Below are 25,409 nucleotides of genomic sequence, written 5' to 3' on the forward strand. Positions count from 1 at the left end.
GGTAAGACAAAGCCATCAGTCACTCTGTTATTGTATTTCCATTTTGCAGTTTGATTGTTTTTCTCCTCTGCCTAACCTGACTCACTTTTAGAGAACTATATCAAATAATAGCTTGTGTGTCACATAGGCATAGCCCAAAATCTCTGCAGCCAAAATCTTTGCTTATGAGAAAAAAATAAATAGAAAAGCTGTGTCAATTTTTGCCAATAATAATGGGAGGAAAATAAATCTTCATAAAATATGTAAATGACAAAAGCTATTTTCACACTTCTAGTACACTCCTATGTAAATTGAAGAGTAACCGAATACTATTGAAAGTATTCCAAGATATCTTAAAAAACAAATCATAAAGGAAAAATTGTTCTCGTTCTACTTGCTGCAATACTCAAAACTATGGAAGGCAAATCCTTAGGTTAGGAAACAACTATAGAATGAAAAATAAATTTTAAATCTAGAATTTCTGAATAAGCCATTTAAGATCAGCTATCTTTCTCTTAAAGTAAACAATGTGTCAAAAGGTTAAATTATTTGAATATAATGAATAACAAATTACACATTGAACATTACTTTATAATTGCTGAGTCAGTATTATTGAAACAGGATAGAAAATGGTAAAGTCTTAAGTTAGGAATGAATATTCAATGTCTCAAATTTCACTGATGCCACAAAAGTCTAAATATTTTTCTTATGATCACTGCTTCAGAACTGCTTTTTAAAAAATATTGTATATTTTATTGTTTTCATGATAAGAGATACTACTTTGTGATTAAATCAGAAAGATAATTTTATTTTAATCCTAACTGCATTTCATAGTATGTGAATTATGAACTTGAAAATGGAATCACACTATCAGCAATAGTATTGTTGAATATACTAATAAGGAACAATCCTCTGTTCCAGGAATAACTTTTAAATCCTAAACTAAAATTACTAATATGGTAGTAATCGCAAATTTGGTTTCTCTTAATACTTTTTTTAATCCTGCAAAGAATGTTTTTATAAACATCATTTTTACTAATAATTAATCACAACACAGAAAAATGTTGTGTAGTTGCTGTATCTGAAAAGTGTTCCAAATGCTATATCCATAAATCATGAAAAATTCTTACAGAATTTTATATTAAGAATACCTGTTGGATTAAAAGAATTTTATAGTGATAATGGAGGGCCATGAAATTAATACCTGCATTCCAGAATGCTGTATTTTATACTTTTCTGTATGTTTCAAAACAGGTGTGTATCATTTGTATTGAGCACATCACAGAATGAGAACTATCCAAAGTCCATTGATTTTAATATGTTTTGTTTTGTAAATAAAATTATAGTAATTTCTTGCACATAAGAAAATAATTTAGAAAAAAATTTAGAAAATCTACTTCTAGATACATAGATACATTGTGTAAATAAAAGTTTCATTCACCAAAAGAAAAAGAAAACACAGGTCTTCCATCAGTCAGCACCACATCATCTATATGCAGAACCAGCAGTTACAGTAAATAGTAACTCATTTGCCAATTAAATTAAGTATTTTCATCTAACCAACTAGTAGGAGAATTTGGCCCTTCTTGTGTTTATATGTAGTCATTACTTTGAGGATAACAACAACAACAACAAAAAAAAAGCTTAATTTTAAAATAACTAGAATTTTTTTAACCAACATTTACAAATAGCACCAATCTTATTGGCCTTATTCCAATCCCTCATTATGATCCTATGTTAATGGAGTATAGGGCTATAGAAAGTCTCAGTATGACAAAGACTTCAATTTGGGAATTGCTATCTGAGGGAAAAATAAAACAAAACCTGACTTCACGGAGACTCACCACCAGACTGGCCACAGTGTAATTTTTGGTCACACAAAAATTTCCAAAAATCATTTACTAAATGGTAAAAGGGTTTCAGTAAGTGTTGTTAGGGGAATGATCTATACTGACAAAGTTAAAGAACTCATCTGGAACAGTTGGTCACCAACAAGAGTTGCTGGAAAAATGCCAGTGGCCCTCTCTTTTGCCTTTACCCTTTACGTAGGCTGACTTCAGATAGGACATGAATGGATAGCCTGCTTCTGATGGCATTATCTGCCTAGCTAGTGAGTCCTAAGGTTCTCTACACACTTGCCTCTAAGTCCCATCTTCATCTGGCATTATCATCTAAACAAACAGCATAACTTAAAGAGCCTGTGGCTCTGTCCATCCATCCCACCCTTTCACCTTTAAAACTTCTGGCCTTTTCATCTACACTACAGCTGCACTTTCTTGCATGTATTTTCTCTCCTACTTAGAATGTGACCTTGTTGAGAACAGAACTGTTTTCTGAAAAAAGCACAGGATTAGGAGATGAAATATCTTGTTCAAGCAATAGCATAAAGGAGAGTCACTGAAACATAGAATGTGTGAAGGGATTAAGGTATAAGAAGACTGAAAAGGTAGCAAAGGGACACATTATAAAGGATTTTTAAAGTCAAATGGAGGACTTTATATTTTATACTGGAGCTAATAGGGAGTCACTAGATTTTATGTATAAGGGAGTAATATGGTCAGACCTTTGTTTTATGTCATTCACAGTTCTTTACAAGAGTAACAATAATGGGAGGAAGGCTAAGCAAAACCATAAAGGATTTAAACTACCTCTCTGGAAGATGATATTTTATATCAACTACCCAACATTATATATATATAATATGTGTCATTATTATTATTATTAATTGCTACTGCTTTAAGATTTGCAAACCCTTTTACAAATTCTATCTCATTAAATCCTCCATCAACAACTCTGAAAAGTGGTATTATCTCCATTTTACAGATAAAAAATGAGACAGACAACTGGCTTAAACAGAATCACAAAGCTTTTAAGTATCTGAGTTAAAATTTGAATTCAGGTTTTTCAGACTCAAGATTAATCCATTCCCCCACCTTTCCCACTTGTACATCAAATATTTTAACAATTTTATCATATTTGGATTTATTTCATATATTTGTAATACATGGTTAAACCATAAGAAAGGAAACAGAATTAAAGGCTTCCTGGTAATTAATCAATGCAGCGTAAATGCCAAGGCATTTCCAGGTGGCTTCCTCAGTAATTACCAAATCAATAATAAATTGCTCGTTATTCCCCCAGCACAACCTTTTCATTCCTAATCCAATAATTTCCTTTAAGTGCTTATAGATTTTTTTGGTAGATCAAATATGTGAACACTTTATACAAAGTACATAAATACATAATTCATCTATATTTGGAGGAAAATTCCTGATTTTTTGTAATACATATGTAATACCTTCCATTAAAAATATTGGGATCAGGGCAGCTAGGTGGTACAGGGGACAGGAGTACCTGCCCTGGGATAGGTCTCAGACATTTGATATTTACTAGTTGTGTGATTCTGGTCAAGTCACTTAACCACAATTGCTTTACACAAAATTAGAAGGAAAAAAAAAAAAAAGAAAGAAAGTAAAGTGGAATCAAGCCAGCACAAGAGAAGACAATGGTTAAGTGCTTAGTTAGTAATCCATGATCTATGCTAAAGTATTTGAGCCAATAATTACAGATCTTATCCAGACTCACTGCTTTCCAGTTATGCACAGAAACTCTAGTTTCTGTCACCTCCCTTGATGTATCCACTTTGTCATTCATTATATAAATGATACCCAAGCTTTGTTTTTCACATTTTACCAACTTGTATAATTCTGGTGGATTGTTTTTATTGTTATTGTTATCTTCATCAGCACAACACAATGTAGAACAACAAATGCAAGAAAGAGGATAAATCTGTTTAATGTATGTGCTTATGTAATATTAGAATTTTTTTTCTTTTGTGAAGTCTTCTTTAAAAGCTTTTTATTTTCAAAACATATGCATAGAAGTTTTCAACATTCACCCTTGCAAAACCTTGTGTTCCAATTTTTTTCTCTCTCCTTTTCTCCCATCCCCTCCCCTAAACAGCAAGTAATCCAATATAAGTTAAAGATATGCAATTCTTCTAAACATATTTTCATAATTATCTGCACAAGAAAAATCAGATCAAAGAGGAAAAAATTGAGGAAAAAACAAAATGTAAGCAAACAACAATTTTTTAAAAAGTGAATACTATGCTTTGATCCACACTCAGTTCCCACAGTCCTCTCTCTGGGTGTAGATAGCTCTCTCCATCACATAACTGGCCTGAATCTGGAACTGGCCTGAATCATCTTGCTGTCCATTACAGTTGATCATCACATAATCTTGTGGCTGTGTATGATGTTCTCTTAGTTCTACTCACTTCACAGTATTAGTTCATGTCAGTCTCTCCAGGCCTCTCTCAAATCCTCCTGCTGTTCATTTCTTATAGAACAATAATATTCCATAACATTCATATACACCATAACTTATTCAGCCACTCTCCACCTGATGAGCATCCACTCAATTTATGAAATCTCTTTTAATGCTTTAAAAATACTTTGGGTTTCAAGGAATATATTTTGAGACATTGTGGTATGAGCAAATTGAAAGAATTAAAAGAGAGAGCATGGCTTAGTAGAAAGAGTCATGCACTGGGAATCATGAGATGTAGGGTCCAGTCTAAACTCCACCATTCATTTAATTTCTCTGAGATTCTCATCTTTTATAAAATGAACAGGTCAGATTAGATGATTTCTCAAATCCCTTTATGAAAACAATTCCCATATCCAAGAGCCAATGTATGGAAAGCACAATGCTTCCCACATTAGCACCTTCTTAACTACATCTTAACTACATAGTCGGAAAAAAAAATAAAAGGTGACCATAAGGGGTCACTCATGCAACCTAACAGCCCATTCAAAAAGCTACAATAACTACTTCTACTTAGTACCAGAACTTTAAGATAGGATTGATAATTTCCATAATTAGTGCTCATGGAGAAGACAGAATTTAAGGAAATGATTCCATATGATCTAGGTATATACTTAGTTTAAATGAAGAATAGTAAAACAAGGGAAGAAAAATGTTTCTTCTTCACTCTTTAAAGAATTCAGAAGTGATGAAAAAGACACTTCTCTCCCACAAAAAAAAAAAAAAAAGCTAAACCCAACAACACTATTTTATTAAAGTCTTCTCTCCATAAAATGTAAATAATCACAGGAAACTAGCAAAGACAACACAAGAAAACAAAAAAAATTTCAGTTTCAGTGCAAGAGTACCAAAAAATGATTTAGACATTATGAATGATGAGCCAAATATATCCTGAAAAAAAGTAATAATCACATATGGCTATTAACATATTGTACTTTGGAAAATGGTACATTGCCACTGTGCATGTCCTACCCACATGTTTCACAAGTACAGCTTGCAACTTTTAAAAATAGGAATGTCTTGGCATAAGCAGTACAGATGAGTAGTAAATAGAGAGCCAACAGAATTGTAATACCACAATATTCTTATCTTTTGCACATACTATATATGCCAAACTATGTAATCTAACTTCAAATATAAACCATAAGAACATGCCAAGAAGAAAAAGTTTATAGTCTGATTTTTCTTAAACGACTAACGGTAAAGTCTAGTTTTGATTTGTAAACTGAGAAAACGGGTAAATGTTACATTTAACAAAATTAAAAGCAAATTTCTAACTTTAATATCATAACTCCTTCCAAGAAACATAACCATAGCCACTAAAGTTATCTGCCACACAATATTCTGACACATAATAAGTGAATTCATGAAAGCACTCAATTACTGGTTTTTAGGGTTTCACCAAAACTAACAAAACACTATTTCTAAAAATACAAAGGCACGTTTTGTCCTAGGCACTAGCATTGTAAGAGTGCTATTCATCTGGACCTTAAAGAATAGTGCAAAGTCCTGTGGTAAACAATAAAGCTTCCTTTAATGTTAATATGTAAAAGATGAAGATTTCACTTGAGGAAATACAAATACATGACTACAAATATATCTCAGTCACAGCTAACCAATGGAACAAGAAAAATGTTAAATTCACAAATTATCTTGCTTTATATCAAATGCAACAATTGATTGTTTAGGTAACAGGTTGTGTCTTAACTATAAGCTATTAATAATCACTAAAAAAAGAGAAACTTGGGATATTATAAGCCTTACATTTCAAATTAAAAAGGTAAGCTCAGTTAATACTATCATCTGCTATATTCCTGTTAATAAAATATGTAGCTTGGAAACTAATTTTGGGATGTATAAACTAAACCCAAAATAATCAATGTGATAATAGTTTATTCTGAGTACAGAAAAGGAAAAAGAGACAGAAGGAAAAATGGAAGGGAAGACGGGAAAGATATTCTTGAAAAGATATGCAAGTACTCACTTTATGAGCACATATACTAAAACTGGATCAATACAGTGAAGATTATTAATATGGCACATAAGGATGACACACAAATTTGTGATATGTTCTATATTTTTTCTGAATAAGCTGTTTGGAATGAAAGAAATTCAGAAGTGCATTCACTATATCATTGGAAGAGTAAAGAATTGGTAGCCAAATGCTGCCTTTATAGATCAGGGACAGAAATGAAGCTTTAAAGTAGTATACATGAGTTTAAAGAAGAGTACTGCACGCATTTGCTAAAAGAATTTGATGGGAAGATCCTTGTCTCTTTTACTAGGGAAGGGTTAAAACTTCAGGAAAAAGAAGATGAAATTTAAAAAAAAAATAGAAGACAGCAAGGCAAAATTTGGGAATTTATGAAAGTTGATGAAATAAATTCTGAATAAAAATGCTAAAAGTGATAATCTCCAATTTATACATTATGACAATCACATATGTTTGAATGACTAAAATGCAACTGACAAAAATGACAAGATTGGGAAGGACCTGATTTTTTTCAAGAAACTCCTGCTATCTTCTGGAACCTTCTTGAGTATCCCTAGATTCATTCATTCTAACTTTACTAAATTAAACCTTGGCATTGATGAGAATGAAGTGATAGCTGAAAAACCCCACGCTGCTCTTCCTGATGAGGTAGCCCCTTTTCTACACCAGGCCTCATGCTCTGTAATTCCTTACGTTTCCCAGAGTTAAGAGGAGAAGTGCACTGTCCTGCCCAACTCCATCTGCCTCTGCAATGTCTAAGGGCAGAGATTCAGGGTCTCTCTGCTCCCTGTCTGCTGCCCTAATGAGGAAGAGGCTGTTTAGTTATTTATTCTAAATTAAAGTATATAGAATAAAGAGAATACAGCTTTCCATTTAAAATTTTTAAAAGATATGTGAATGATCCGCAAAGATGGAAAAGTGGAAGTATCCTAACTCTCTACCACTACTCCACTGAAGATCAAAGAAAAGCATCAGATTATATCCAAATGTTTATACAATTTAAGATATAAAAGACTACCTCAAAAAGAAATTAAAGAAACAAGAAATTACCTTTTGGATCTAGTAATATGAACAATAATAATAAAAATAATAATAATAACTAGCACTGATATAGTCATTTAAGTTTTCCAAAGCACTTTATATATATTAACTCAATCTGTAGAAAGGGAAAGAAAGATTGGCTCATAGAAGATTTAAATGAACATTTCTGATTATATAAGAATAAACGTTTCATAAACAAAAGAGGTGCAATTAAAAATAAAAGGGAAATAGTCAAGTGATTAAAAAAAAATCTTTGCAACAAGTTTCTCCAATAATAGTCTAATTTATAAGATTGATAAGAAATTAAATCAAATTTTTAATGAGTTATTCTTCAATTGATAAATGGTCAAATGATATGAATACAAGGTTCTCACAGGAAGAAATCCAAGCTATCAATAATCATTCAAACAAAATATAAGGGGCAACTAAGTAGTGTAGTGGATAGAACACCAACCCTGAAGTCAGGAGGACCTGAGTTCAAATATAGCCTCAGATACTTAACACTTCCTAGCACTGTAAACCTGGGCAAGTCACTTAACCTCAACTGCCTCAACAAAATAATATATATATATATATATATATGTGTGTGTGTGTGTGTGTGTGTGTGTATGTGTGTATATATATATATATACACATACTCCACATTATTAATGATTACCAAATATATTATGAATATATATATATTTCCAATAACCAACATTATGAATTAGGTCACATGTGTTCTTAATCCTCCTCATACTTGACATCTTGGTAGCACTTCACACAAGTGACCATCTTTCTTCCTGGATACTCTCTCAACCCTGTGTTATCAATATCCTGCTCTCTCAGGTCTCTCCCAACTATCAAAATGATCATTCTCAATCAGACTAAAGGATCATTACCCACATTCATCTTCTCAATTTTGCATGTCCCATTATAATTAAGCCCTCTTTTGTTTATATCATCTCTCTTCATGATCTTATCAGCTATCATTTCTATGCATCATAATTACTCTCACTACTCACTTACTTTAAGGGAAGATAGGTGGTGCAGTGTGGGGAGCATTGAGCCTTGAGTCAGGAAGACCAGAGTTCAAAATAGATCTCAGACTAGCTGTAGAATACTGAGCATGTCACAACTCTCTTTGCCTCAGTTTCTACATCTGTAAAATGAGCTGAGGGAAATTGCAAAACCATTCTAGTCAGTATCTTTGCCAAAAAAATTCCAAATGGGGTCATAAAGGGTCAGCTACAACTGAATCAACAAAAAATCACTAACTTGGATATGTGCAGTTTTCTTCTTCCCCCTGCATATTACCAGTTGGGGAAAGGCAGCCATTAGAAATATATCATATGTGCCCACTAGTTGTGGCTCATTTCTGCAATCAGAGAGCAAATTTTGCTATGGTCATATGTCACAGAACCTTTACAGAGAGTAGTGTTTATCTAATACCCAGAGCTTAGCTTTGGGCTTGAGAAGCCATTTGAAATTCTTCTGTTCCCTTCAGCTAGATCCAAGAGCTTCTGTTATTTTCTCACTTAAAGAATACTATGAGACTCCCCAATAATAAGAGAATGCAAAACCAAACAGAGTCTTGGAATTTTAAGATTGGTTAATAATTGTTTATAAGCTTGTTTTCTATTTAAATTAAATTGAAATTTAATTATATATAATATAATCACACATAAGAAGGTTCTTCCCTACAATGGGTTAGATTAGGCAGCAAAAGGGTGCAGCAAGAGATGGAAGTCAAAACTGCAGCAGAAAGAAGTTCTATTCCCCATCAACTTTCCTGTTCTTATTTAATGGAAAGCCTGAGGTGACAGGGAAGTTGCTCCTCTCTGCAGTAGTAGTTTTCCATATCCTGGTTGGGATCTGAGCTGGCAGCAGGAGGCAGAAGTTGTCCCCTGCTGGCACAGATGGAAATTGTTGCTTTAGGGCATATGGAAGATACTTAGTCTAAGCTCTTGCCACGTTCCTCAGGGAACAAATTGAACCCAACACACAAGTCCAAGATATAAGGCATTAAGTACAAGAACACATAAAAGTAAGCTAATCTCTGTTCTCAAGAACTGGCATTCAAAAGGAGTATATAACACACAAGGAAGACTCCAGGAGCAAATTCAATGGAAAGATATTTAGGGTACAGCAGCAAAGCAAATGGTAATATCTCTTGTTTAAAATAAAATTATATATGTTTATGAGGTGGGACAATTTGACAGAGTCAAGGACTTTGGTGACAAGAATTATTCTTTTTGGGATTTTAGATGTGATATATAGTCCCTCTAGGAACAGTAACCTTTCCACAGGAGCTGCTTTCCAAGATGATGGGCCCAAGCAGTGACTGTATTAACTGACACACCTAGATCAAAACCCAGCTGAAACAAAATCCATTTGTGTTTGAAAAGTTCCAATATAATTCAGCCCTAAAAAAAAAGTTCTCTCAAGAAGACGCCTATAAATTAGGGAATGGTTGAACAAACTATGGCATATGAATTGAAAGGAATACTAAATGATAAGGGAAAGTTTCAGAAAAAACTAGGGGGGCAGTTAGATGGTGCAGTGGATAGAGCACCAGCCCTGAAGTCAGGGGGACCTGAATTCAAATCTGACCTCAGACACTTAATACTTCCTGTGTGACCCTGGGGAAGTCTCTTAACCCCAGTTGCCTCAGCAAAAAAACAAAATAAAAAACTAGGAAGACTTGTATAAAATGATACAAAAGGAAATGAATAAAACCAGGAAAATAACTTACTTATTAACTATAACTTTATAAAAATGAACAACTTTGAAACACTTAACTCGATGAAAAATGCTACCTATTATACAGAATAAAAAACATATTATACAGAATAAAAAACACTCACAATACAATGCGGGTGTTTATGTTGCTTGATGATGCATACCTGCTACAAGTGTTGTCTTTTTCTCCTCACAAGGAGAAAATAAATAAATTTAACTTCAATAATTTAAATTTTAAAATTGAAACTCTCCAAGAAAAATAGCATGTGGCAAGATATTTATAGGTGTTCTTTTGATGCTTGACATGTTAATATTAAAAGCATATTCTACATATGCTAAAAAACACACAGAAATATGCAAAAGTATAAATATGACTTTTCATATGTGGAACTCTACCCCCATAACACATAATTTTCTATTTTTTAAAGGTGTTATTACAAGGCTTCTTAAAGTCCTTCCCTTTTCATTCATAAGAGAAAAACCTTTTCTAAAGACCTATTATTATACTTATCAGATAAATATATAAAGAAATACCCAAATGTCATAGCACCACCAGGGCCCAGAAAATAGGTAAACCAGTCTTAACAGTAATGAAATTCTTTTTAATCCAGCAGTGTTTCTATTGAGTCTGTATTCCAAAGAGATCATAAAAAGGAATAAGAACCTATGTGTTCAAAAAATGTGTGTAGCAGCCCTTTTTGCGGTGGCAAGGAACTGGAAAATGAATGGATGCCCAACAATTGAAGAATGACTGAATAAGTTTTGTTATATGAATGTAATGGAATATTATTGTTCTGTAAGAAATAGTGAATATGCTCATTTTAGAAAAGCCTAGAGAGATCAGTTACATGAACTGATGCTGAGTGAACCAAGCAGAGCCAGGATGATAGCCTCGGCTTTTCTCAGCAATGCAGTGATGTAAAGCAATTTCAATAAACTTGGGGTGGAAAACTCTATTCACATCCAAAGAGAGAACTATGGAGACTGAATGCAGATTGAAGCACACTATTTTTTTCTCACATGATACTTTTTTATTTCCATGTTTTGTGTGTGGGGTGTGTGTGTGTGTGGGTGTGTGGGTGTTCAAAATCAGAACAAAAAGGAAAAATCACAAGGAAAAAAAGGTGAAAATAGTATGCTTTTTAAGAATCCATTGAACACTTAAAAGCACAGAACTACACACAAAAAAATATGGAAATAAAGACATCATAAGAGAGAAAAAAGGTAAACTATATGCAAAGCTTGGAGAGAGATAACAAGGCAGATGAAATTCAGTTTTATGTTGATGGTAACAATTCAAAGCACTTTTATGATACCCTGACGGTTATTTATGGGTCAAGAATCTATTCAATGCATTTCAAGTAGTAAGTACTGATGGAGCCACACTGATTAGTGATAAGAACAGGGAGATAGGCTGAACATTTCCATAGTGTTCTCAATAGACTGTCATCAATCAATGTGGAAATCACTGACTGTCTCCTTCAGGTTGAAGTCAATCCCTCCTTAGCTGAAGTTCCAACCGAAGAAGAGGTTTTGAATGCCATTAGATTCCTTTCATGTGACAAAGCACTGGTAGTGATTCTATTCCAACTGAGAATTGCAAGGTGAGAAGTCCATTGCTCATACAAAAGCTGAATGAAATTTTCTGGATTATATGGCAAGAGGAAATTATCCCCAGGAGTTCAAGGATGCCTCCATTGTCCATCTCTATAAAGATAAAGGAAATTGATTGACTTGTGATAATCATAGGTTTGTCTCTTAGTGATTTTTAGCAAAAATCTTGCCAAAGTCCTCCTTAAAAGACTGATCCTCCATCTGGAAGATGGCCATCTACTTGAGAGCCAATGTGGCTTCAGAAAGGGCCAAGGAACATTTGAGATGGTATTTGCTGCGTGACCACTCCAAGAGAAAAGCCAAGAGCAGAACAAGAGGTCTGTACACAATGTTTGTAGATCTTTGGTACTGTCACAGTTGTGAAGGCTTATGGAAAATTATGTCAAAATGTGGTTACCTGGAGAAGTTCACATTTGACTGGGTTCTGGATAACAGTTGTTCCTCTATTGCTTTCCCAATTACCAATGGAAGCACACAAAACTGTGTACTTTTTAGCACTTTTTTCAGCCATGCTGTCACCTTCGATGAGAACAAATAGCTACTACAATAATGGTAAATTCTTCAAACTGAAAAGGCTACAAGCCCAAGTGGAAGAAGTGTTGATGCATGATTTTTTTGTTTGCAGGTGCACTCGATGCAAACTCTAAAGCTGAGAAGCAATAAAGTATATAGATCGATTCTCTGCTGCTTGTGCTAATTTTGGCCTAACAAATTAACAACAAGAAAACACAGATACTCCATCAGCCAGCACCACACCATCCATATGTAGAACCAACAGGAACAGAAAATGGAGAAGTTCTGAATGTTGGAGATAAGTTCATTTATTTTGGAAACATACTTTCCGGGGATGTCCACATTGATAATGAGGTTGACACATACATTGCCAGAACTAACTCAGAGTTTGGAAAGCTCCAAAGGAAAGCACAGGAGAATGAATTGGGAAAATGGTTGAATAAATTGTGGTATATGAATGTTATGGAATATTATTGTTCTGTAAGAAATGACCAGCAGGATGAATACAGGGAGGACTGGCGAGACTTACATGAACTGATGCTAAGTGAAATGAGCAGAACCAGGAGATTATTATATGCCTCAACAATGTTACTGTATGAGGATGTATTCTGTTGGAAGTGGATCTCTTAGACAAAGAGAATATCTAATTCAGTTTCAAAAGATCAATGATGGACAGAAGCAGTTACACTCAAAGAAAGAACACTGGGAAATGAATGTAAACTGCTTGCATTTTTGTTTTTCTTCCCGGGTTATTTATACCTTCTGAATCCAATTCTCCCTGAGCAATAAGAGAACTGTTCGGTTCTGCACACATATATTGTATCTAGGATATACTGTAACCTATTTAACATGTATAAGACTGCTTGCTATCTGGGGGAGGGGAATAGAGAGAGGGAGGGGGAAAATCAAAACAGAAATGAGCGCAAGGGATAATGCTGTAAAAAATTATCCTGGCATGGGTATTGTCAATAAAAAGTTATTTAAAAAAAAAAAAAAGAAAAGTACAGGAGAGAAGAGGTATTAAACTGACTACCAAACTGAAGGTCTCCAGAGCTATTGTGTTGACCTCATTGTTGTATTCCTGTGAAATCTGGACAATATGTCAAGAAACTGAATCATTTCTACTTGAATTATCTTAGGAAGATTCTTAAGATCACCTGGCAGGATAAGATACCAGACATTAAGATCCTTTCTTTTTTTTTTTTAATTTATTTATTTTTTTAATAACTTTTTATTGACAGAACCTATGCCAGGGTAATTTTTTTACAACATTATCCCTTGCACTCACTTAAGTTCCAATTTTTCCCCTCTCTCCCTCCATCCCTTCCCTAGATGGCAAGCAGTTCTACATATGTTAAATATGTCACAGCATATCCTAGATACAATATATGTGTGCAGAACCGAACAGTTCTCTTGCTGCACAGGGAGAAGTGGATTCAGAAAATAGAAATAACCCGGGAAGAAAAACAAAAATGCAAACAATTTACATTCATTTCCCAGTGTTCTTTCTTTGGGTGTAGCTGCTTCTGTCCATCATTGATCAATTGAAACTGAATTAGATCTTCTCTTTGTCAAAGAAATCCACTTCCATCAGAATACATCCTCATACAGTATCGTTGTTGAGGTATATAATGATCTCCTGGTTCTGCTCATTTCACTTGGCATCAGTTCATGTAAGTCTCTCCAAGCCTCTCTGTATTCATCCTGCTGGTCACTTCTTACAGAACAATAATATTCCATAACGTTCATATACCACAATTTACCCAGCCATTCTCTAATTGATGGGCATCCATTCATTTTCCAGTTTCTGGCCACTACAAACAGGGCTGCCACAAACATTTTGGCACATACAGGTCCCTTTCCCTTCTTTAGTATCTCTTTGGGGTATAAGCCCAATAGTAGCACTACTGGATCAAAGGGTATGCACAATTTGATAACTTTTTGGGCAGAATTCCAGATTGCTCTCCAGAATGGTGGGATTCATTCACAACTCCACCAACAACGCATCAATGTCCCAGTTTTCCCACATCCCCTCCAACATTCATCATTATTTTTTCCTGTCATCTCAGCCAATCTGACAGGTGTGTAGTGGTATCTCAGATATCTTAATTTGCATTTCTCTGATCAATAGTGATTTGATTAAGGTCCTTTCTTGAACTAAATTGCCAGGCATTCCAACTCAGCTGCAGAAACTGTAACCCCACTTGCCATAATGAATTAGCTACACTGTTCAAATGCAAAATGTACACCTACCAAAAAGACTATTTTATGGAGAACTGCTGGGCAAGCATTCACATAGTAGTCAGAAAAAAGCAATATGAGGACATTTTCAAGATCTCTTCTGAGAACTTTGGAATTGATCATGTAACATAAGAGACACTGGTACAGGACTGCCCATCATGGCCCACCTCATCAGAGAAGGTGTAGTACTCTATCAGCAGGACAGAACTGAAGTAGTCCAGAAGAAACATGAGATGCACAAAGTTAGAGAATCCACCCCAAATGTTCACACATCTATTAATGCCCAACTTGTGGTGCCACATTCTGAGCTCATATGTAGAATATACTGTAATATGATTCTTAACACAGAACATACTGTAGAACACATTGTAGAACATATTGTAATGTAATCCTTAACATAATGATGTCATTTTGGTCCTCTCTGAGAATGAAGGTCAACAACCAAGTTTGATACCACTAGTTTATATTGATGTCTCTCTAACATTCTCATTTTTCAGCTGAAAAAGTTAGAGGAAAGATTGTTTATCCAAATTTATATGCTAAAATATGCTAAATTTAAGAATGGTCTCTTAATTGTAATATTCGATCTCCTTATACAGACCATTTGAAATCATAATTATAGATGAACATTATCATATAGATAGATAGATCCCTTATATAAAACATTTATTTAAGCTGTCCAAAGGCTTGTTTGCTTAACATGATTGTCAGTTACTGTTATATTATATATATAGAAAGAAAGGCAACAAATTATAGTGAATAAATATCTAGTAGTCAAGATCTTCTTGTAAGTTCTGTCTCTTACACAAATCCTATGCTGAGCCCTCTTCTCTTTTTCCTCTATACTATTTCATTTGGTGACCTCATTAACTCCCATGGATTCAATTATTATCTTCATGATGATGTTTCTCAGGATCTATTTCCCCAGTCCTAATCTCTCTCCTATCTCCATTCTCCCAACTCCAACTGACTATTGAACATCTCAAACTGGCTATCTTGTAGATATCTTAAACCACCATTGAATTCACTACCATTTCTGCAAAACCCTCCCCCTTCTTCCTAATTCCCACAATTGAGAGGTGTCCTCCACAAGTCCCCACTTGCCCTCACCTCTATATCCAATCTATTATCAAGTCCCAACAACTCGAACTTGACAGCATCTCTCCCAAATACCACCTTCTTTTCTCAGACACTACTAGTATCCTGGTACAAAGCCTCCATCATCTCAAGTCTAGTTTCCTGTTCAATACCATTCTGGTTGATCTACCTGCTTCAAATCTCTCCCCACTCCAATCTATCCTCCACTTAGCTACCCAAATGATCTTCCTTAAAACACATCTGACCAAGTCACCTCTCTACCCAGTAAACTCCAGTGGTTTCTTATTACCTCCAGGCCCAAATGTAAATATAAAATCCTCTATTTCTCTTTTTAAAAACCCCCTTCATGGTGGCCTAGCTGTACCAGATCTTAAATTATATTATAAAACAGCAGTTACTAAAACTATCTGGTATTGGCTAAGAAATAGACTAGTTGATCAATGGAATAAGTTAGGTTCAAAGGACAAAATAGCCAATAACTTTAATAATATAGTATTTGACAAACCCAAAGACCCCAGTTTCTGGGATAAGAATGCATTATTTGACAAAAATTGCTGGGAAAATTGGAAATTAGTATGGCAGAAACTAGGCATTGACCCACACTTAACACCGTACACCAAGATAAGGTCAAAATGGGTTCATGACCTAAGCATAAAGAATGAGATGATAAATAAATTGGAAAAGCATAGGATACTTTACCTCTCAGACCTGTGGAAGAGGGAGGAATTTATGACCAAAGAAGAACTAGAGATCACTATTGACCACAAAATAGAAAATTTTGATTATATCAAATTGAAAAGTTTTTGTACAAACAAAACAAATGCAGACAAGATTAGAAGGGAAACAATAAACTGGGAAAACATTTTTACAATCAAAGATTCTGATAAAGGCCTCATTTCCAAAATATATAGAGAATTGACTCTAAGTTATAAGAAATCAAACCATTCTCCAATTGATAAATGGTCAAAGGATATGAACAGACAGTTCTCAGACGAAGAAAGTGAAACTATTTATAGACATATGAAAACATGCTCCAAATCATTATTAATCAGAGAAATGCAAATTAAGGCAACTCTGAGATACCACTACACACCTGTCAGATTGGCTAGAGTGACAGGGAAAGATAATGTGGAATGTTGGAGGGGAGGTGGGAAAACTGGGACGCTGATACATTGTTGGTGGAATTGTGAACACATCCAGCCATTCTGGAGAGTGATTTGGAACTATGCTCAAAAAGTTATCAAACTATGCATACCCTTTGATCTAACAGTGTTTCTACTGAGCTTATACCCCAAAGAGATACTAAAGAAGGGAAAGGGACCTGTATGTGCCAAAATGTTTGTGGCAGCCCTGTTTGTAGTGGCTAGAAGCTGGAAAATGAAAGGATGTCCATCAATTGGAGAATGGTTGGGTAAATTGTGGTATATGAACGTTATGGAATATTATTGTTCTGTAAGGAATGACCAGCGGGATGAATACAGAGAGGACTGGTGAGACTTACATGAACTGATGCTAAGTGAAATGAGCAGAACCAGATGATCATTATATAAAACAATGATACTGTTTGAAGATGTATTCCGATGAAAGTGGATCTCTTCAATAAAGAGAGCTAATTCAGTTTCCATTGATCAAAGATGGGCAGAAGCAGCTACACCCAAAGAAAGAACACTGGGAAATGAATGTAAACTGCTTGCATTTTTGTTTTTCTTCCCGGATTATTTATACCTTCTGAATTCAATATATGTATGTATATATATATATATATATATATATATATATATATATATATATACACACACACTCCAATAACACTCCAAGAAAGAGAATGATGGAGAAAATAGGCCCTCTTTGAGCAGAGAAGAGGACTAAGCTAGCCAGGTTAAAACTTCCCAATACCATCTGCCTCACAATCTATGTAGAATTATGATCAGACACTTTACTTTCGCTTGGCAATCATTTTGTAAGATATCACAATGCAAATTGTAGAAGAAAATAATGTAGGTTTTATTTTGTTATTGTTTGAAAAACAAAAGAGGCATTCAAAAAAAAAAGGTATTTTTTAAATTCGAGATTACAGACAACACACTACATAAGCTTTCACAAAGTGAGCATTACTACATGAGTTCTTTATTCCAATTTTGTGGCCAAAATATTAAGCTTCAGCTTCAGTTTGTCCTACCAACTAATAGTCTAAGTTAGTTTCTTTTAAGTATTTTCCTATCTGATCTCCTTGCAATCTAGAAGACTCTCAAAAATCTTCTCTAGAACCACAATTTGAAAGCACTAATTTTGTAGCACTGTTATCCTTATTAACCCACTCTCACAGTCATACATTGCCACTAGAAAAACCAAAGTTTTAATGATAAGAAGCCTTGTCAGCAAGGTGATGTCTCTGTTAAGGCTGTCCAAAACTGCCATAGTTTTCCTTCCAAGGAACAAATTTCTCTTCATTTCATGGCTACAACCACCATCTACAATGGACTTTAGGACCAAGAATATAAAATCTATTTGCTTGGAAGTGGAGGGACAAATTGCCATGATCAAGTTTTATTTTGTTTTGTTTTTGTTTTAAACTTCAGGATAGCTTTTACAATATCCTCTTTCACCCTCATCAAGAGGCTTCTTCACTTTCTGCCATCAGAAGTAGTATCCGAGTGTTTCTGAGATTGTTGATATTACTCCCAACAGTCTTAATTCCAGCTTTCAGCATGGCATTTTATATGCTGTACTCTAAAGAAGGTGACAATACCAATGTTTTTCCATTTTCACTTTTAACTACTGCTTTTTGGCCCACATACAGGGTCCTCAGAAGATAAATAAGATGACCTCATACTGTCATTTCTTTGAGGATTGCCACATTTTGTTGTGATCCATATAGTCAAAAGTTTAATATGATCAATGAAGCATAAGATGTTTCCTGGAATCCTCCTTGCTTTTTCTATAGTCCAGCAAACATTGGGCAATTTGGTCTCTTCTTCCTCTATCTCTTTGAAAAGCAGCCTACAATCCTAGTAACTCTTTGTTCACAAATTGCTGAAGCCTAGCTTGCAGAATCTTAAATATAACTTTGGGCTAACATGAGAAATTAGTAAAATCATTCAGTAACTGGCACTCTTTGGCACTCTTTAGGATTGGGACATAAACTAATCTTTCAATCTAGTGGCTACCATGTTTACCAAATTTGCTGACATACTGAGTACAGCACTTTAATAGCATCATGTTTTAGGATTTTAATAATTCAAATGGAATTTTATCACCTCACTAGCCTTTTTGTTAGCAGTGCTTCCCCACTTGACTTTATTCTCCAGGATATGAAGATTTTTCTTGTGTTGGTTTTCTGTATAATCTCACCATCTCTTATTTCTTCTGCTTTTATTAAGTCCCTACTATTTTTATGCTTTATCATGCCCATTTTTATATGAAATGTTCTCTTGATACCTCTACTTTGCTTGAAAAGATCTGTTTAATCCATTCTATTGTTTTCTTCTATTTCTCTGCATTGCCCTACTTCATTTTGTACTCCAAGGCCAAACTTGCCTGTTATTCTAAGTATTCTGACTTCCTACTTAAATATTCAAATCATCTATGATGGATATGACATATTTTTATGTTATTTATGAAAGATATTTTAGTTCTTCATATAAGTGAGCAACTTTGGCTTCTTTAGCAAAAGAGACTGGAATACAGACTTACATTACTGTGAAGCTGAACAGTTTGTTTTGGATTCAAAAATTTATGATTCTGTCATTTTTGAGATTATATTTTTTATTAACTATGAGATCTACTCCATTTCTTCTGCTCACATACTATTCATAGTAGTGTATATAATGTAGTATTAAATTCAACCAGTCCCATCCATTTAAATTCAGTGATACCCAAGATGTTGATGTTTAACACTTCTATTTTTTGTTCGATCACATCCAGCTTACCTTGATTCATAGATTAATAGCTATTATTCCAGATTCCTGGGCCACACTGATGTTTCCAGCATCACTTTTCTTTTATTACCAGATCCATCTGTACTAAACTAGCTTTCAGCTTTGACCCAGTTGCTTCATTCTTCTGTAGCTAGTAGAAGTCATCCTCTGCTCTACTCCAACAATGTGTCAGATACACCTCTTGAGTGGAAAGACTCATTTTCCAGTTTCAAATCTTTTACCATGCTAATATTATTTGTGGGATTTTCTTGGCAAAGACAGCAGAGTGATTTGCAATTTGATTCTCTAGTAGATTTCCTTTTGCCAGAACTCTCCTGGTGACCAGCCCACCTTAGGTACCTCTGCACAGTATAGCTCACCATTCTCTCATGCTCTTCCACTTGATAAGGCAGTGATCCAGGAGGGGGATCATCTCTTACCTAGACTTACTGCAATAGCCTCCCAATTAAATCTCCCTGTTTTAAGTCCCCACCCTCTCCAATCATCCTCTATGTAGCTGTCAAAATGGTATTCTTAAAGTAGAGGTCTAGCCCAGGAAGCTTCAGTAATTCCCTTTTGCCTCTGTGATAAAATATGAATTTTTCTGTTTGAGATTTTGTTCTAAACAAGAGGAGGAATCGGGAGATTTAGAGCTACTAAGGAACCTGGAAGCCTTCTATCTCATTTTTACACATGAGGAAACCAAGGCCCCAAGAATGACTTATCCAAGGCCAATTACCATAAACTGACTTGTTCAGTCCTAAAGTGAGCTGGTATTGGAAGACGAGAAAAGCAGCTAGGAAAAATCACGTATACACAGCTTAAAAGTGGAATGACTGAGAGTAAGGAGATATTATGAGGAAGAGGAAGCTACTCAAAGGCATGGACTTAATCACTGCCCAAAAAGAACAAAAAAGAATCACTGCCATGGACCTGTACAAAGATTGCTACCTGTGTGGGAACCTACAGGACCCCACAGATGGAAAGATGGCCTCAATCAAGGTAATCTGGACTTATCATGGGCCTCTGACTCATTCTGCTGGCATGACCTTGGGCTGGGAACCCAGCTTCCCATTTTCATAGGCAACTTTCTAAGACTACAAATGTCTGAAAATTTTCAAATTGCATTGGTAGGAGGAGGGTCCTCACCTATAACTACCTTCCATCAATGAAAGCATAGATCCTATCCCTTTCCTATCCATAGAAACTTTTATTACAGCAATATTCTACACATACACATCATCACTGATAAAGGAATCACAAGGGAACAGATAAGTTTCTGTTAGCGATATTGCAGAGTGGATCTCAGCTTTACCATCAAGCAGTTAGGTCAAAGAGGTAAATTTTTAACTGTTAAGAACTCTACTAACTGGGGGCTATGAACTATTGTATTTATTAATAACTGATAGCTAGATCCTAATTAATGTGAATAATGAATTCCACAAACTGGCCCCATTATTTGAATGTGTATTGCATATTCCATTGGGCTGGAACCAATTACCATATTTTATACATTATGACTTCAAATAGTGCAAATTCAAATATGCATAATCATTTTACAGGCTTCATTATTCATCCTAATTGGGACCTAGCTACAGAGAAAGAGATCACATAGACTTGAAAGTCATCCTATTGCCCCCTAGACTAAAAGTAAGATAAATGCTATGCCCAATTTAAATTTCATCCATTTCCAGCTAAACCTTGGCTTTTACATATCTGAGGAAAAACCAAGATAGAGGGGAAATCTCAAGTAAAAGAAGCTAGTGAATTATATCATCATGCCAGTTACCAGACAGGCACAGAGAAGGGAAGTTGGAGGGAAAATATCTTTAAGTGTAGTGTTCTCTTCTTTTTTAATATATATAATGGTTCTCTGGGAGCAGGTTTCTTGGGGAGGTTTTCTGGAGGCAGTTTTAGTTTCGGTTCAAAGTAATAATCACCTCCAATGCAGCCAGGAGTTAAAATCCAATCTTTTATCGTCTCTTCCAAAAGACCCCAGTTAGCTTTCTTTGGTTCCAAGAGCTCTCCTTGCTAATCTTTTGCCTCTGCCAGCTTCTGCCTCTAGCTCAACTCCAATTCTTGACAATCTTCCTAACCGAACTCACTTCACTAACTCAGCTCCTTTTATGCTCTTTTAGAGGTGTAAATTCAAAGGTTGACTCCTCATCCAAGAGTGGGATTATGGGAAGTGTAACTTGTGAATCTCCCGTACTTGTGAATGTGTGAGCTCTAATGTGTAAACTCTCTTAAAGGTGTGAGCTCTAAGGTGTGACCTCTAATGTGTAAACTCTTAAAGGTATAAACTTAAACATCATTTCTATCAACTCTAATGACAACACCTTGTTTCAAGTTCTGGCTCATAACATTTTAGAACTTCCTTCAGTCCTTGAAAAGCTAAGTATGACCAAAAGCTTCAGTCCGAGGCTTCTCTTCACAGATGCCTGATGACCTTTCACAGATGATGACAGACCTCAACAAAATTTGTCTCTCTTAACAAAGAACATCTCCTTGCTCCAGTTCAGCTCTTTTCAGTTTCTCCTTTCAAATGCTGCCCCTTTGCCAAAGGAAATTAATTATATTAAAATACAATTAGCAGAATTTTTTTTTTAAAAACAAACTCACAGATCTTGAGTTAAGAATTCCTACATTCTTGGACATGACTCAAGTCCATCAGAAATCACCATGGTCCAAATTGCTCTCTGGACCAAAAAAAAAAGGAATGCTTTTCCCTCTGAATCATAAATAACAGTATACTTGTCAACCCTCAAACCTGTAACACAAATATAAAATATTTGTAAAGCTTAAAGTCAATCAATCAATAATCATTTATTAAGTGCTGACTATGTACCAGGCACTGTGCTAAATGCAAAGGAAATAAAAAATCAGCAACAATTATCCTCAATATCCTTACAATGTAATGACATGCTATATAAATGTAATAAATTTAAATATAATAAAATACAATTTAAGAGCCAACTATTATCATTATTTTCATTCTATAGATGTTCTAGAAAACTGAAGCTCAGAGAAATGAAATTATTTTGCCCAATGTCCTCACATTACTACCACTGGCAGAGACAGAACTCAACCTCAGGTCTCCTCAGTTAAGATACATTTTCTTTATGCTACACACTGACAAAAATAAAGGCTATTTATAATTATTTCAGATTTATTATTCTAATATCTCTTGCTTCTTTATCTTTCTCTTCATTATTTGAAGACCTAGTAAGGAAAAAGAAATAAATGGGAGAAAACAAAAATAGGACTCATCTCTATCTCTTGGTATTTTTAATTAAATGATGAATATAACATTTGTATCCATGAACATTATTTTACCTAAATATTAAATAGAAAAATTACCAAGCTTATAAGTTTAGTTTAAAATATACAAGATTATTAAAAGTGTCTATGAACACAGAGACTAAGGAGAAACAAAAAGAGACTTTTCCTAGTGGAATATAAAGTGGGTAAATGTATACTATTAAACTTCAATAAATCCACAGGGAATAAAATATAGATGTTTAGTGGAGATCACACATTAATTATCTCTCTACACTGATGGTTTCATGATGACATCATAATGACCTTGGAAATAAATAATAGGATTTTGCTTTTGTGTTTCCATTAAATAACACTGCTTCTCTGTGAATACTAAACCATTGCTTTGGGGATTTCATATGGACAGCATGATCCTGAATGGAAAAGGAAAAAGGAAAATGTATATTAAAAGGTGTAATGTTCTCTTTTTCAGTTTCTTTGGGGTCTCTGGGAGCAGCCTTCATTTCAGTTCAGTAATCACCACAAGTGTAGCCAGGTGTTAAAGTCCAAATCCTTTATTATCTCCTTGCCTGGGGCCCGGGCCAGCTTTCTTGAGGTCCTCCTGAATTTATCTTGGTTTCTATGGGGGAGGCAGGAGGACCACCACTACCATGGTCTCTGTCTTCCCTAGTTCTGATTCTAGCTGAGTTGGTCTGAGCTTATACACTCCACACTGAAAATAAATAAACCAATCATTACATCACTAGGAAACCATTATTTGTTGTAGGATTAAATCAATGTTAAACTAGATTTAACCATTGTTTCCTCAATTCCACTTAGTACCTTGTTTCAAGTTCTGGCCCATAACAAAAAAGCCATAAACTTAAAAGGATGCTACATAGAAATTGGTCTTCAAAGTTTTCTTTTCATGATTATAAATTTTTAAAAAAATGTTACATGAAAAATATTGCAGACATATCTGAATCACTGTTATTTTGAGTTTCATATTCTCAAAAATAAGAGGTAAACAAGTCAGATTTTTATTAGGGCAATTAAATGCTGACTTTCTACAAAAAGACTGAGAGAAAACTGAAAAATTAAACTGAGAACAAAAATAGCAGCAGCTCAAAGAAATTATTATATTAAGATATCTTGAGCATATGTTTCTCTTCTATTATTTACATTCAATAAATTATAGACACTGAACTCTAAAAAACATGTTTTCAATAAAAATTTTTATTTTTACTTCTGCCACAGGTTAATTGATAGGCGGTTTCTTGTACTCAAATTTTAAGTCTATTGACAACAATAGCTATAGTAACATCTATAAATTTAACTCATTTGGGAAATGTATTACTTGAGTCTTTTTTTCTTTTAAAAAACTCCGTACTAATTTAGGAAAAGATGCAAAATAAGTGGTATTAGGTCACACCATTTCATGTATAGCCAACTCACTGGCAAATGTTTCTCTTCCCATTCCACCTTTTTCTTTAAATATTCTATATGTCTTGATCAAATCTAATTGATATTCCTGAGGCTCTACCTTTCTTGACTGACACTGCTTCTGAAACTTTTGAGCTCTCGCTCTCCAGGAGGCCTTCTCTTCCCTCAGTTTCCATGCCCATGTGTTCCTGCTTCCATGCCTTTTGCTTGATCAATATCCCAAGTTCCATCCATTATCTGTACATGTCCCACCAGAATTCTATAGTAGGTCCTCTTACTACAAAAATTCTTAACCTAAAGTCAATGAACTTTTGTTTGTTTTTTAATATTCTGATAATTTTAGTTCAATATAACTGGTTTCCTTTGTCATCCTACAAAATTTATTTTATACATTTAAAACATGATTTTGAGAAGCAGTCTATAGTCTAAGGTTTAGAAACTCTATCTCATATGACCACAGATTTAGAGCCAGAAGAAAGCTCAGAGGTTATGAAGCTCAGAGAGATTAAATAGCTTGCCCAAGGTCAGATAACTTTTAAATAGTGCATAAGATGTAAGTACAAGTGCTCGTAATTCCAAATCCAGTACTTCCTCCTCTGTTATACCATCTTCCTTTAACCTCATCAGCTCCCATAGGTTTAATGCTCATCTCTATGCAGATGATTCCCAAACATAGATGTAGACATACACACACAACTAAGTTTCCAGTAACTCTAGCTGGAGTTGTCAACTGCAGAGCTTCTTAAACTTTTTCTATTCACAACTCCTTTTCACCCAAGAAAATTTTACATAACTCCAGATACATAGGTATATCAAGCAGAAATCAAACATTTACTGATAATAAATCACAAAGAAAATTATTTAAATAATTATTTAGTATACATGTACTTTTATCATTTATTAAAGATGAAAGCAAATTTGCATACTAATGAGATGGATGTTTGTTTATTTTCATATAAAGAATTAAATCTTGGAATATTTGATACTATAGAACATAGAGAATCTTCAATGTTTTCATAGTTTATCAATATTTTGCTATTTCATGATCCCCATATTCAGTTATGTGACCCAATATGGGATTGTGACCCACAGTTTAAGAAGCTTTGGGCTATTGGATCTCTTCATCTGAACATCTCATCTGCATCTAAAATATAATATTTCCAAAAGAGATAATTATCTTCTCCCTAAAATACATCCTTCCTTCAAACTTCCATATCTCTGCTGAGGATGATAGTGTCTTCTCAGTCACTCCAGGTTCACAA

At 34.6% G+C, this 25,409-nt stretch overlaps 1 protein-coding gene and 1 non-coding gene across 2 annotated transcripts in view; one reads left to right on the forward strand and one right to left on the reverse strand.

Annotated features, from left to right (window-relative positions):
* The window catches only part of DTD1 (D-aminoacyl-tRNA deacylase 1), a 157,688-nt gene that overhangs the window by 74,089 nt on the left and 58,190 nt on the right, over positions 1–25,409 (reverse strand). The gene's annotated exons all lie outside the window — the stretch shown is intronic.
* On the forward strand, positions 6,285–6,390 carry LOC127552591 (U6 spliceosomal RNA). Its single transcript, XR_007951460.1, has one exon. It is a non-coding gene; the product is annotated as a U6 spliceosomal RNA (small nuclear RNA).

This window comes from Antechinus flavipes, chromosome 2 (genome assembly GCF_016432865.1).
Source record: "Antechinus flavipes isolate AdamAnt ecotype Samford, QLD, Australia chromosome 2, AdamAnt_v2, whole genome shotgun sequence".
Lineage (NCBI taxonomy): Eukaryota > Metazoa > Chordata > Mammalia > Dasyuromorphia > Dasyuridae > Antechinus > Antechinus flavipes.